This window comes from Lycium barbarum, chromosome 10 (assembly GCF_019175385.1).
Source record: "Lycium barbarum isolate Lr01 chromosome 10, ASM1917538v2, whole genome shotgun sequence".
Lineage (NCBI taxonomy): Eukaryota > Viridiplantae > Streptophyta > Magnoliopsida > Solanales > Solanaceae > Lycium > Lycium barbarum.
In genome coordinates this window covers 103204264-103220844 of record NC_083346.1, presented here as the reverse complement: position 1 = coordinate 103220844, position 16581 = coordinate 103204264, and positions in this window count along the sequence as shown.

Genomic DNA, 16581 nt, shown 5'->3' with positions numbered 1-16581 from the left:
GAAGTGTGAACAACATGCGGGGGACCAACATTAAGCAAAACGAGAATTCAATGAGTTTGACTCTAATATCATGATAAGAAATGAATCTTAACATCAAAAGTAGTTAGTCTTAGAAGTGAGGATTGTAAAAAAAAAAAAAAAAAACCTTGTAAAAAGACAAATTACCACCCCACTCACTAATGTGAGACTACTAACATAAGACGTTTATCTTTTCGTGATGTATTACATAAAATTTAATAAAAGGAAGATCTTAAAGATGTTTGTGATATTAATGATATTATAATATTTGTATGGCTTTAGAACCTTTTCATTAAGAATAAAGTATTTAAAGTTAAATTATTTTCAAATATGACAACATATCTTTTGCTTGGAATGGACCAAAAGTAATAAACAAAGCTATTCTTCATTCAACATATATATAGTGATAACAAGTAGTATGAAATTTGGTATTTAAGCTGAACGACTAAACTATACTCCTAATATTTAAAACTAGCAAAGCTAAATTACAAATAAGGGTAACCTTAGCTTAATTTCCTTCAAATACCTAAGTTTAGGCCAACATCTTCTTCTTTATTTGCCCCAACTGCTAAAAAACCCTTCACTCGGGACAGCGGTATTTAACCTGTTTGGACCATTCGTCCACCTATTGTTTGTTTGACAATTATATTTTGTAGAAACTATACAATCTTGACTTGTTTCATTCATTCACCAAGAGAGAATATATATAGGATACAATCTTGAACCCTAGTGAAACAAGGAAACTAAGATCCTAGTGAAACAAGGAAACTAACTAATATATGGTAATTAGTGAAACAAGGAAACTAACTAATATATGGTAATTATCTCCCTACAAATATGCTACCAAATAATATCAAATAATATAAAGATATTATACCGCAATACCCCCCCTCAAGTTGGAGCATGAGAATAAAAAATGTCCAACTTGGAAAGCAAGAAGTCAAACTGAGTTTTGTCGAGAGCTTTGGTAAAAATGTCTGCCAATTGTGAAGATGTTGAAACGTGTGACGGAGAAATCAAACCTTCATTAATTGCATCACGAACAAAGTGACAATCTACCTCAATGTGCTTTGTTCGTTCATGGAAAACCGGATTTTTTGCGATGTGCAAAGCGGACTGACTATCACAAAACAATTTGATCACCTTGGGATGTTGTATACCTAAACTCAACAACAGACCTCTCAACCACGTCAACTCACAAGTGACCGCAACCATGGACCTATATTCAGCCTCTGCAGAAGATCTAGAAACTGTGTGCTGCTTCTTTGTCTTCCAAGAGATGGGAGATTGACCTAGAAATACTAGCCAACCTGTCAACGAACGACGAGTAAGCAGACAAGCCGCCCAATCAGAATCACACCATCCCTGCAAAGTCAACTCACTGTCGGCACGTAACAAAATACCCTGTCCTGGTGTGCCTTTCAAATAACGGACCACTTGTAAGGCCGCTTCCCAATGTTCAATCCGGGGTTCTTGCATGAATTGAGACAAAATATGAACAGAATATGCCAAGTCCGGTCGAGTGACCCCCAAATAAATCAAACGCCCGACTAATGTACGGTAGACCTCCAGATCCGACAACAAATATCCATTTGCAAGGCCAAGTTTATGATTTTGCTCAATAGGGAACCCACTTGGCTTTGCACCTAACAATCCTGCTTCAGAGATAATATCAAGAGTATACTTGCGTTGACACAAAAACAACCCTGATAAACTATGAGCTACTTCAATACCCAAAAAATATTTGAGACACCCAAGGTCTTTCATTTTGAAACAATCACTCAAATAGGCTTTGAAAGTTGCAAGTGCAGCGGAATCATTCCCAGAAATAATAAGATCATCAACATAAACCAAGCTATTAATCTGAATATTCGCTCTAGTAAATGTAAAAAGAGAATAATCAGAATAAGATTGAAGGAAACCGTACCCTTTCAAAGCAGTCACCAATTTTGCAAACCAACATCTAGGGGCCTGTTTCAACCCATACAACGATTTGCGCAAACGACACACCAACGTAGGATTTGGACTTTCAAACCCGGGAGGGAGCTTCATATACACCTCCTCATCAAGGTCACCATGTAAAAAGGCATTATGAACATCCATTTGGTGAAGTTCCTAATTTTTGGATGCTGCAATGACTAGGAAGGCTCGAACAGTAGTCATCTTGGCCACCGGAGAAAAAGTTTCATTGTAGTCAATCCCCGCTTGTTGATGATTTCCCAACACAACCAAGCGCGATTTGAGCCGTTCCACATCTCCATTTGACAAAAACTTGGTCTTGTACACCCACTGATTACCAAGTGCTTTCTTACCTGGAGGAAGATGTTCCAAAGTCCATGTACCATTGTCTTCCAATGCACGTATCTATTTTATCATTGAATGTCTCCAACCTTCGTGTTTCATGGCTTCTTTGAAGGTCTTAGGATCCTTACCCGAAATAATAGCTGCAAGAAACTTACGATAATTTACAGAAAAATTGTCACAATTAATATAGTGTGCCAAAGGATAGGGAGTACCTGAGGATTGATTGTTAACAGGAGTTGTAGGGGATGGACTATTAGCAAAAACTGAGTGTGTCACATAATCACGAAGCACAACAGAGGGAAATTTCTCCCAAAAACCACGCCCCAAGCCACCTTTCACATTCGTGACTGGGGTATGGTGTTGCTGCCCCCCCTCGCTGCCAGTGGGCACTGGGTTCCCAGCGGGCTGTGCAGTGGCTGTTGGCAGCCGCTCAGCCTCGCTGCCAGCTGGCGCTGGGTTCCCAGCGGGCTGGACAGTGGCCGCTGGCTGCAGCTCGGCCTAGCTGCCAGCAGGCGCTGGTTGGGCAGTGGTTTGCGGCTGCTGTTCGGCAGCCTCCGAACTATCAACTTCGCCCCCTAATTCATCCCCGTACACCATAAAATCACGATCAATTTCAGCACCCTCATAAAAAAACTAGACGAAATATTAACATCTTCCGGACAAGCAAAAGGAAACACATCCTCGACATACTTTACATCACGAGAGACAAAAAATTCCTTCGTATCAAGATCATTCAACCGCCACCCCTTCTTACCAAATGGATATCCCACAAACAAACACTTTTTGCTCCGACTAGCAAATTTGTCACCCTGAGTTTTTTGATTATGAGCAAAGCACAAACACCCAAAAGTACGAATAACATCAATAGAAGGAGGTTTATTGAATAAAATTTTAAAAGGTGTTTTATTTCCAATTTGGGTGTGGGGGTACGATTTATGAGATGAGATGCAACAAGAACACATTCACCCCAGAAAAAAATAGGCAAATTGGCCTAAAATCTGAGAGCTCTCGCAACATTCAACACATGTTTATGCTTCCTCTCTACCCTCCCATTCTGTTGCGGAGTACCCACACAAGAGGTTTGAAACAAAATACCAGTGGCGGAAAAATAATCGATCAAACAATTAAATTCTGTACCATTATCACTTTGTACAACTTTAATTGTTTGATTAAATTGTCGATCAACCATAGCAACAAAATCCATAAACATCGGAAACACTTCTGTTTTATCAACCAACAAGTAAATCCAAACAGCTCAGGAAAAATCATCAACAATTGTTAAAAAATAACGAGCTCCACACGACGAAACATGGCGATATGGGCCCCACAAATCACAAGTTTTCTCAAATATTCTAGATGCATTATTATCACTTAAAGGAAATTTGTCTCTAGGATGCTTAGCACATAAACACACTTCACAATCCTTTGCTAAACTACTCTTATCACTACTGACATGAGGAAGCAACTTAACTACTCTCTCGGAAGGATGCCCCAATCGTCGATGCCACAATTCCAATGCGGACGTTGCCACGACAATAGACATATGTTGCACCACGTCCGGTTTGCTAAAATAGTATAGTCCGTCCCTCCTAACTCCCGTTCCAATCAGCTCATTCAGTAGGTCATGAATAGCACACATATAAGAATTAAAAGAGACAATAGTATGTAAATTATCAGTAAGTTGGGGGACGGAGAGTAAGTTGCAACGTAAATAAGGCACATAAAGTAAATGATGTAAGGTGATTTTATCTGACAGTCGAACAGAACCTTCCAAAGAAGCAAGCACCTTTTCACCATTAGGCAAACCAATAAGACAATCAACAGTATAGACATCAAACAACCAAGATTTCTCACCGGTAACATGATGAGTAGCACCAGTGTCAATAATCCAAGAAAAAACATCAAACTTACCATTCAACCAATTTTCGGGAATTGTAGCATTACCAAAAAATCCCGTAATAGCCTTCTATTGATCGGAAGTAAAGTGCTGATCGACGGCAGCGTTATTTGATGCGCCCTTGAAATGAGTAGGCGTGATATAGTCCCCGGGTCGGTCTTGAGGACCGAGAAAATAGGGAGAATTAGACTCAATTTTGGGTGGTGGTGGAGGAGGTACAGCGTCACCGGCCATGGAAATTTATGATGAAGAGAAGAAAAAAAACGTGTGGCCTGATACCATGTAGAAACTATACAATCTTGACTTTTTCCATTCATTCACCAAGAGAGAATATATATAGGATACAATCTTGAACCCTAGTGAAACAAGAAAACTAAGATCCTAGTGAAACAAGGAAACTAACTAATATATGGTAATTAGTGAAACAAGGAAACTAACTAATATATGGTAATTATCTCCCTAAAAATATGCTACCAAATATTATCAAATAATATAAAGATATTATACCGCAATATATTTCGGCATCATTCAATTAGCATTCTCAAGAAATTCTATTTTTTTGAACAAAACAGAACATCTTGCTTGATTGAAAAGAGTTCTTCCAACAAGACTTTTGATATGTTTAGGAGAAAAAACAAAATCTACTAGTTTTTCCACAGAAACCTATCAATTGCTTCTTTTCTACCAAGGGGGCTTTTAATATGAAGGTGTAAGTGAAATGAATAGAGTGCAAGAACATAATGTTTGATTAGGATTTTCTAGAGTTTTAAATAAATTGCAAATTTTCCCACTTTTGGAAAAACAAGTCTTGAAAGTGTAGTAATAATATAACTGCAGATGATCCACTCCTATTCTGTAGGGGTGACATAGGTTTTGTGCAGCTGATGTATGATTGCTTTATACTAGATTCTCACGGGCCTCTGGACTTATTGCTAACCTGAGCAAAAGCTTGTTTTCCAGTGAAAATGGATAATCAATTAGAGATTTATATTTTAAGGGTTTAAAGACAAGTAAGTCATATCCAATCCCGAAAACTCTCATTTTGAGGTTAATACTCATGATTACCAGAGTTAGACTGAAAGAACCGAGCTTAAGAAATGATAAAATCAAGCAAAATAAATATGTATTCAAAGATAATCAGTGTGTCCGGATGTGTATTGCTTTAGAGAAAAAGTAAGAGATGAGATCAAGGTGCATGGCTTACATGATAAGCTACCTATACAGAAACCAAAAGCAAGACCATTCTACCCGAACGACCGGCTCATATGACCCAATTGTGCCCCCACATGCCTCCCTTCCATAACACTTTGATTGAGATTTATTGATATGACCAGAGTAGGTGGGGGTGGGTGCCAGCTATGGAGACCCCCACCCCCACCCCCACCCCCAGTTGTAGAATCTAGCCCAAGTACGGATTTTACCCAATACGATTAGTCCCCCACTTTTCGGGCCATTCATTTTCATAAGCCCGGAAAGTGGAAGAGTTTTCTCTTTTCCCAAATTTCTAATGAGAGGCAAAACATAGCCTCTTTTCCTGCGGTCAGACGCTTCGTCAGGTCGGCATTTAATGCATCCAGTTACTCATTCGACGACACTCCTTCTGAGATATTGATTGGCACATCACTGATAGGACATGCCGCTTCATTGCCCAAGGCAAATGATTACACTTACTGCATATATATAAGTGAGTGACCCCTGCTTTTACTTTCTCATCCATACATTCATCCCTTACCCTTGTGCAGACTTAGTTTTCCCATTTTCTAATCTTCCTTCTTTCATCATAATGTCTTCATCATCCACTTCGACACCTTCATAATTTAATCTTACGCTGGCGAGCATGCGAGAACAACTAGGGGCTACCTCGGTGGCCTCCACTGGTCGCCAGCTATAATTTTCTTCCGCCACCCAAAGGGTAGACTTGGGTCCCTTTGCGTCTGATATCATTCCTCTGAATTTTAGTTTCGAGAGGGATTTCCGTGCCAACCTTCAGTTCGAGTCCGTGGAAGGTTTTACTTCTTTGATTGACGACTCCATCATCCCCCAAGTTCGTATTGACTATCTACGGGGGCCTGAGGTTGATGTATCCCCACTCTCTATTGATGCAAACATTACTCAACATATCCCGGGAATGTCTTTAATATAAACTTATCCCTTTACTATTGGGTTCGATCTCTCGATCCATGAGGTTATCGGGGCCTTTTGTCACCGGTATGGCGTATGACCGGGGAAACTGGCCCCCCAAACCTAGAGAGTGGTCCGATGCTTTCAGTACTTGGTAGACCAACCTAACCTTAGTTTTACTTTGGGCCACCTGATCCACCTCTATTCCCTCTGAATGCTTCGTGGGGGAACTATAAATCTGGCTTTTCAGGGCTCCTAGGGCCTTATTTCAAGTGTCGAGGATGATTAGGACTGAGGGTGGCACAATGGGTTTGTGATGATGTACATCGATCATCTTTGCGACCTCGCCTTTGGCCCTCTTCCGGAGCAATGGAACAACGCTCGTGAGTATTTGTTTTCCTGTCTTCACATGTTCTCCTTTTCATGCCTCTTGGATATTCTTTCCTAACCTGTTGTTGTGTTTTTTTTATATTCTCCCAGCAGCCCCGGTCATTCCTGACCCCTTTCCGAATATCTTTGACTGGGTGATGGGCATGCTTTGTGCCTCCGGGACTACCGAACGGACCTAGAGAGGCATTTCTGCTAATAAGTGGAAAGCAAAAAACCATGGTAAGTGCCTTTTTCTTACGCTTGTACTTTTGCTTGAATCCATGGCTCCTTTTTTGATTGCTTTTACTCTTGCTAGGTCTTCCTATCAGAAAATGCCTTCTCGGGAAGAGGGCCGGGTTCGTATCGCCAAAGTAGCCGCGGAGACGAGGGATAACAGGAAGCGGGCCCTTCCAGATGAGGTAGGGGAATCTTCTTCTGGGGGGATTGGTTTTGGCATATGAGGGCGTCACTGTTATACCCCATTTAAGCGGGTCAAATCAGAGTACAACATATTGGTGATTCCTATTTTGTTTATTTTAAGGAGTCACCACCTAATTAATTTTAAAGGTGAATTAGGGCACCTAATTATTAACTAAGGTAAACCTAAACTAAACCTCCGTTAATGGTCTACTTAATTAGTGATTCTAGGTAAGGGTTCTTGATTATTCTAAAGGGAAGGAGTTAGGCATCCTTTAGAATCCATTAATTATTGTTACCAACCAAACTTAGGTTAATATCGGAAAATATAATAAATAATGCCTTATAAGTAATTTTAAGAAAGGTATCTCATAAAATGCATATACGTAATTAAAATAGTGAAACTTTTGCAAATAAACGATATAATGCGTTTCTAAACTTGCATAAGGAAATAATTATTTTCAAAAGGCCAAAAATCATTCTTTATAAATCATACCTCTTAATATCATCTTATTTTAATAAAAGTATTTCCACCACATCTTGCGTGAATTTCCAATAAAGAATTGCATATAAATAATAGCTTTTAAAAGAAGACTTAGCAAATTTGATCTTTGGATAAAAATTATGTTATATGAATATGGTGATGCAAACGAAATCTAGATTTATTTTTATAAGATGATGCAAAAGGATGTGAATTTTCTTTCTCCTTTTTATTATTTCTATTAACCATATTCGGCTAAAAATATGCATAATTGGATAAACCTTGAAAAATTGTTTATAAAATATACTTGAGTTCATATTTGCATATTAGTGACGTTTTAAAATTTCTAAGATAGTAAGAATAAAACATGATTCCCTTAACTCAAAATATGTATTCACGCTATTGAAAATCAACTGTTCTAGTAAAAATAAATATTATAGATACTATAAACATAAAAAATGAAGAGAATGAAACCTATAGAATTAATTGTTGGTTTCTCCTTTAAATTAACTACCCATTACTACTAACGCTATCCCCACTAATCCGCTAGGATTCATCTAATGTTAAGAAAACGTAACAAAGTAAAGCGTTAGCCATTCAATACAAATCGAAAATGCACAACGTAACATAAAATAGAGGGGGAAAGGAATTAAATGGATCGGCCCATTTCAGGCTAATTGCTGCAAACTGTTGCTGCTGTTATGGGCCTCAGCCCAGAATCGTTTTACACAGCTGATGAGGCTGACTCGATAAGAATGTTTCGTTGGGCTTTAGCCCAACATCGAATGCGGAAGAAGACGAGTCCCTTGGACTCATATGCGATGGTCATGCATAAAACGAAAGAAAAGGATTAGTACATAACCAATGAATAAGGCTAAACATATATAATGTAATTTCAAAACAGACCAGTGGATTATGTATATACTGTGTATATTTAAGTATACCTCATGTATACACATTTATAAGGATGCATATAAGGTTAATATCGGAAAGCTTTTGCCCCCGTCTTCCCGATGTTGCACAAGTTCCAAGGGATTTCATGAATCCCAGGCATGGCTAACACCGGGGAGGGTTCAAGCTTGATCCATAATGACCAACTAACCTCCTTATCAATGTGCTAATCACAACATACTTGTAATATACATTTATATACATACTTCAAATGAAATATGCTTGCAACAACGCATAAAATTTAAACAAAACCATACTGATAATAGACTATATACGGGACCTACTAATTCATGTTTTACTCACACGAAGATGCACATAATATAGACTAAGTATATTCACAATATTCAACCATTCAAAGAATTTAAATAAGGCATTTTGCACATATAGCATGTGCGAAGCTTAAAAGAAAGGGCACTGGCAACACACAGCATATACCGAGTCTAAACATGGCAGGTTTGCGACATTCAAAACACCTACTAAATTCAGGAGGGATATTTATAGCATTTAGGCACATTTTCCTGGTCACATTCTTCATATTAACAAGGCAAAACACTAATGACTATAGCAAAATATCACCCCTGCCAGTAGCTAGTAATTCTGCTCGACTAAACTACAAAGGGTATATTTTTTTTTAACCTTACACAAATCACAGATCCATACATGTTATAATGTGCAGATTTCAGAAGTCTTTTAATTCACCTTTAATATAAAAAAAAACAGTGTCAAACTTCACGCTTGGGACCAGATTATACTAGATTTAGCTTTAGAAATGAGGAAGAATAATTATCCCTTTCATCTTCAAGAAACAGATTTTCAGCCCAGTGATACTAATTCTAATTTTAATTAACATAATGCATCATTTTGAATACAATATCTAACATATCATGGGATATTCCAACAGAAACACGAACTATACAAGGCATATGTATCTTGGACCAAACATGACATTTAGGCAAACATCCTTAGCAAGGTTCTAAGTCGACATACAGTTTAAGCTCGAGCAGGACAAACATCAGATTCTAAAAGACCAGACATTCACTATTAACATATTCCATCCATACAGAACTTCAAGCATTTATTAATTAATTTCAACAGAGTACAAAAAAAATAGTTTTAAAAGGGGCAGGACTCAAACTACCTAAACACATAAGCCACATATTCCTGGTGACAGCAGAAATTCGCGGAACATACATTCCTTACATTAACAATTTGACAATATGACTCTATTCCAACACTTAGGCAGTTTTAAGGCTGACCAAACTATCCATCCATAATCTGGTTTTAAAAATTATCTAATTCACATGAGAATGGGAACATAAGTTAGTTTCAGAACAGAACATTGTACTAGCATAAGTCACTATAAATTTCACCTTTTTAACCAACATGTAGTATAGGCAGATTCCAAGAAAGCTAGAACATGCTTATTCCATCTATATTTGGCAGAACTTAATGCAAATTTTAAGCTATACAAGAATTTCCGTTCACCATCTCAAGTCATGTCAGGCTAAATCCTTAACCAACTAAAACATTTTTAAAACCAAGCAGTATCCAGTAGCTTCTACCATGATATTAAAACAAGTTCAGAATGCTTAGATCCCATTTTTTCTAACTCTTAAATATACATGATTTTAACAAGACAGACCTCATGCTGACCTTACAAGCATTTGATCAAAACTAATCATGTGCCAGTCAACTAATGCAATAGAAAAATAATAGAAATGATCTTGTGATTAGATCGCATGAGCTATTTAAGAGCATGAACTAAGTCTAACAGTGCAATAGTACTTAAACATGGATTAAATCAAGCCAAAGTATAACAAAGTTGGGCTAATGACATGACAAATGCTAAGTTATTAACTAAACAATACAACAAGGCTGGACCAGAACCAATGCTAAGAAACTAACACACCTAAACATGCTTGAAACTACAAACGAATATAACTAAATAAGAATGACAGTTAACACACATAAGCATATATTCAAACTAGCAATCAACATAGCTATACTAACAATTTAGCATATGTAAGCAGGAAACAAACAAGAAATGCTGAAAATAACTTAAAGGGAGGAGGATTACCTTCTTCGGGTGCAGTGAAATGAGGCTTCGAATCTCCGATATACCTCGAAACACTGCAAACTCCGAGTTTGTATACACTCGGATCCGAACCAATACCAGGGGCAAAAACCAACAGAAAAGGACTTAGTATTTTGAATCGATATCAAACAATATTATGACTGCTAAAAAACTAATATTTTGTAAGGGGATTTTTGGGCGGCTGCCAGAACTTCCTTTTTTACTTCAGAAAACGATTATTTATAGGGGATTTCTAGGGTTAGCTGGGTTCCAAAACGAAAATTGGGCGGGATTTTTCGGTTCAACGTTAGGATTTTTTGTGTGTATTCTAACCTACTCGATCAGAAAAAGAAGGGAAATGGACAAAATCCATTAAAATCTGTACCCGAAAATGAAAAAGAACTAATAAGAAAAAGGTTTCAATTTCACAAACGAACGAAATCCATTAAGAATGTTTCAGATCGACAACAGACAACGAAGGAAGACGACGACTTACAAATGGTTGAACACTGACGGGGAAAGGACGAACATTAATTGCCTTTCCCCGAAATGGCCATGCACAGCTTGGATTTGTGAAAGTTTGTTGCGAATTTGCTCAATTCATCGAAGAAGAGAGAGGAGGAGAAGGGGAAAGGAAAGAGAAAGAGCGGCGCTTGTTGGTTCATTAGGTATTAGGTTTAGGGATGAATAATAGTGGTGTGGGCCGGGTCGGATGATGAGTAGTGGGTTGGGTGAATTAAAAATATGGGCCGGCCGGGTTACTGATTTAAAAATATGGGCTGGTCATTAATGGACTGGTCCGAAACACTTGTAAATTGATTGGGACAGATGGGCCCAAAAATATATTTTCTTATACTGCTTTGGGCCTCTAAATTTAAATAAAAGACCTTGTTTTAATTAACTCTATACTAACGTGTGCTAAAATATTACCTAATATAAAAGTATGTCTTTATTGGTATTCAGATAAAAAAATAAAATTATATGACGTCGTAATAGCCGTGCGATAATATTTTTAAAGTTCAACAGTAAATAAACGCTATTATTTAATTGGGCGAAAATAAATGTGATGCGTGTGCATAAGATGGTAAAAAATTGCTGAAATGATTATAATGCGAATTATAATAATACTGGTAATAATAATAATAATAATAACAAAAATAAAAATAATAACAATAATAATAATAATAATAATAATAATAATAATAATAATAATAATAATGATGATGATGATGATGATAATAGTGGTAGTAGTAACGGTAATAAAATAAAAATAATAACAGCTAGTGACTACAATAGGATAATGAAACGCCAGTATTAATAAAAGCTAATAATTGTAGAAAAGTATAAATAATTATTTCTCAAGTTGCGAAATATACTTGAAGCGTAAATAAATATTTTGGAGGAAGGCGGGACAAAATTGGGTGTCAACAGTCGCTGGCTCAGTGAATGCTTGAGGGAAAAAATATAGAGGTTGATCCATACTGAGGACGGCGATGGAGGGGTCTCCGAGGACGGGGGGCGAGGTACCTTTCCACCGAGGTCATCGTGGGGACGGGAGTTAGCGAAGGCCCACCCGGGAGCGTGGGGGGCGATGTCCCTCATGTTAGCGATGCAGGCGTTGGTCCTTCTACTCCACCCCCTCTCGTGGCTAGTTCAGGCCTTGGTTTGGAGGCTTACCTGAATCATTTAGCTTGCATCTTTCTCCAGGTAACGCGACCCTTCAATGCTATTCCTTACTTATTATGTCCAGAGGAAACGTATGTATTAATTTTGTTCGTTCATCCTTTCTCAGGGTTAGGCCACCGTCTCTTCTTCCCTTGAGCTCTTTGAGAGTTCCCCTCGTTCCACTTCTCATGATGTGGAAAGGCTTTCGAAGGAGAACCAGCGGCTCTGGGTTGAATTTTCCCAGCTTCGGACAGAGAATATAGGTCTCCTGGCTGTGAAGACTTCATTGGAGCTTTAGTGGGCCGAAGCCAAGCAGGCTCTGGCAAATCGGGATAATACCTTCCAAATCATGACTACGACTCGCCAGCTACTGCATGATAGGTTAGATTGGGTGGAGGCTGAGCGCGATGGTACTTGGGGACGGGTGTATGCACTTGAAGCTTCTCGTGTTCGACTCAGAGACCAAAACCAGTGTTTTCGCAAAGCTTCCCTGCTTCGGGATCATACCGTCCTTCATACCCGGCACAAGGTTTTACAAGGAATCGAGGAGGGAGAATTAAAGTGTCCTCGGATTTAATAAAAACTGAGGTGGATTTGGTCACAGATGAGGCGGACATGGGTGATCTTCACAACGAAACACCGCCTTCTTCTGATGCCTCTATTGGTTCTTCTATTGGCGAAGACGCTCCCCCTCCCGATCCGGCCTTGTGAGTCTTGAGCCTCTGGACCAAGCATGTGTGAACCCTGGGCCCGGGGGCAGTAGCAAGTTCCTCTACATTAGAATCACTAGCCTTGACTTTCTTAGCATTTCTTGGGAGGATACCTAGCTTTTGATGCTGCGAACACTAATTTTTATTGGTAATGGGTATTTTGGGGTCTGCGTACCCTTTTCGAATATTTTTACTTTCCTGATTCGGCCTGTGAGCCATTTATTTTTAGTGGATACTTCTAGGTCTGCGAGCCCGTAAATGCTTTTGTATGAGCCTTTATGTTCTCTTTGCCCCCACCTGTTTAATGACAATCATCAGTTTCTTTTTCCTATTTTGATTTCTATGCTTTAACATTCGCTTCGTTTTTGCAACATTCGTGATCCTAAAATGGCCTGTTGGCTTTTTATTTTGTACTTAGCCGTTAGGGCGTGGCCGCTATGCCCGTCTTCTAGAACTATTCTAATATTAGAGCGTTGTTGTTTAAGTTGAAGCATGATGACTGGTGTGCGTCGTGTTTTACGTTTCATGTTTGAGGTCATCATTCCTAACTCCATTCGAGAATGTCACTTCAGGGAACACTTTTGCGATATTGGGGATCTAAACATCCAATTCGCAATGAAGGAGTGACCTCACTTTTCGATGCTGATGGGGAAGTCGTCTCAACCCCATTTAATGGCACAAAAGTTCATGGAACCTACACGCTCGGAGGCTTTAATGTCTGTTTCGTGTGTTAGAAGCGATTTGCGGGGCCATGTGGCTCCCGAGTTTGATTTTTCCCCAAATATTTTTGCGATCTCCAATAAAGGATGCCTTGCTAATAACAGCCGAAGATAAGTGAAGGTTCTTATCTCGATCCTAAGCTTTATAAGGGATGACTCGTCCCATTGGCACATAGCTTCCGCCTGTGTTTTTACAGAAAATAATAGCGAAAGGGGAGGGAAGGAGGGGGCGGGGGCGATAGATGTGATAACTGTTGGCAGTCCTAACACTATTTGTTTTGATCACCTGGGCCCGTATTTTTTCTATTTGTACCAGGGTGCAGAATCTTTTGAGAATGCAAGTGTCGAGGTGCGAGATGGCAAGCCCTTGCATTACAATCTCGTAACCTCCTTGCCAGGAAAGGTCGCGGTGCACACCTTAATCCCTTCCCCCAGGTGACAATGCGATTTTGACTTTGAAGCTTGTTCCAGTATAGGAGAGAATGCAACTTATCCAAAAAATAAACAGTGCCAACACTTACTCGCGATCGGGGGGATCCCTCCTCGGTGGCTTCGTGATTTGGCACGGATCACCTCGGCTGTTTCCCTACTTATTTATGCGAGGGTCCTGAGTTTGTGCAAGGTGGTCAACAAAGGGGACGTTACCACCGCATAGGTTAGATTGACTTCGGGGATGGGGTCTTAGCCCCTAGACCATTGGTGCTGGGGTAATCTTTTCGATTTGTGGGTGACAAGCTACGACCTTGGATAGGGCCTTTTAAGACTAAACAGGCATAAATTCAGGCGCCTCGTTTTTGCCACATCAACTCTTTGTCGACTAACCGGTCTGAGTTTCCCATATTTCGTACCAAACCTATGTAAAGCAGCCGTGTCACTTCGAATTGGTCTTAATCCCTTTCCTCTTATAAAATAACGGAAAGGGCCTGATCGGGGTTAGAGCTTAACCGGTGCACGACAAGTTCTAGGAGAATTCCTTCTATGCAAAGGCGAGACCAAGTAAAACAAGTTGCATTAGTTTTCAAAGAATCCAAAAAATCATCCCCGGGTTCGGATGAGTGTTCCAAGCCCATGTGTACCTTCTTTTCGAGAAGTTTTTTCAAGAAGCTCCATGCTCTGCATCTGCTTCAGTGTTGGGTCTGCTGGATTTTCGTCTTTTGGATTTACGAACCATTTTGGGATGGCTTGATATGAGATCCCTTTTTTTGCTATCCTTCCAACCTTAGCACCCGAACTTGGTTGATATGATACCTGTTTGCCGGGTTTTTTTCTTTTGGCTGTCATCATTGTTGCAGCTTTCCTTTCTCGAGCGGTTATCCGGTTCGTTTTGACCTCCCTGATCCCCAAAGAAAGGGGGATTAGACTTCCTAATGGAAAGTGAACAAGACCGTTCGCCTGGGATGTCTCACGATCTCTAGAATGGCTAAATTGGTCAATGGGGGTTTTCCCGCCTCTGGTACGACAAACAACAATGACTTTAAGGAGTGCTTCTTTAGGATTTTGAGGTTGGCTTTGTCGGGGACGCCTGGTGTTTCTCCAATGGTTCAGGTATTCCTCGGATCTATCTTGGTTCTTTTGGGTAGTCAACTCAATCCCCCCTCTAGCCGGCTGTATAGGCTTCATCAGAACAGGGTTTTAACCACCGATGCCGCCCACTATACATCTTCTTGAGAGTTCGGAGCTGTGTCACTTTTGCGGTTTCACGTGGACCATCAAGCACACGCTTAACGAAGGAATTTTTAGTTTGAATAGATTACCTGGGCATCATTGTGAAAAGGAGTGAGTCCCGTACGATCACTATCGGCAAAGGATATGTTCTCGCTCTTGGCGGGGCCCTAGATGTGACTCTTAGTTGTGAATGAAATTTTGGGCTTCTAGATCGTCGTGTTCTATATCTTATTCACGGTCCCCCTCAAACCCCTCCCCCCCACCCCCTGCAAGACCATGTTAATTGTGTAAGCAGGCTGGGGTGCCTTGTCCGATTCTGCCCAAGATTCCTGTTTAAGTTGAGTTTGGCCCAATCGCTGATATACTCTTTGAGGTGCCTGGCTCGCAGAAGCTTGGCCAGTTCGACCCTTAGGTTTATGCAATCCTCTGTGGTACGTCCGTGGGTACTGCCACATCGGGAACCTAGCCTCCTTCATCGTTCTCATTACTGAGACAAACTCCATAACGTTTATGCTGAAATCACGATCTGAAAACTTCGAGGGTCCAGTCCCTTTTGATGTCGATCCAAAATAGCGCGGGGCATATATAAAAACTTCGAGAAATCCTATGTCTATGGAGCTTGTTCTTCAACATCTAAGGTATTATGAGGAGTTCTCTGGGCAGAAGATCAACGTGAACAAGAACTTCTTCTTAGTAGCTCCCAATACTGATGAAACTGTTGTTCTGTCCTTGAAATTATCAACTGGTTTCAAGCATTCCGATTCCCCATAACATATTTAGGGTGTCCTATATATGTGGGAAGAAAGAAGATTACATTTTTCAATGAGGTGGTATCAAGATTGTGAGGAACACAAATGGATGGCAAGGAAAATTATTATCCATTGGTGGTAGGGTTGTTCTTATTAAACACGTTTTCCAGTCACAACCCTTTCACCTCTTGGCTACTATTAACCCCCCAAAGACAGTGATAAGGAAAATTCAAAGTTATCTTGCTAGTTTCTTTGAGGCGTCATCTAATGCAAAACAAAGATACCACTGGTCCTCATGGGACAAACTATGCTTCCCTACTAAGGAAGGTGGTCTAGGATTCAGAAGCATCCGGGATATTTCAGAGAGCTTTGCATACAAAAGATGGTGGAGATTTAGGCCCATTACATCCTTATGGTTTGATTTTTTGAATTCCAAATATT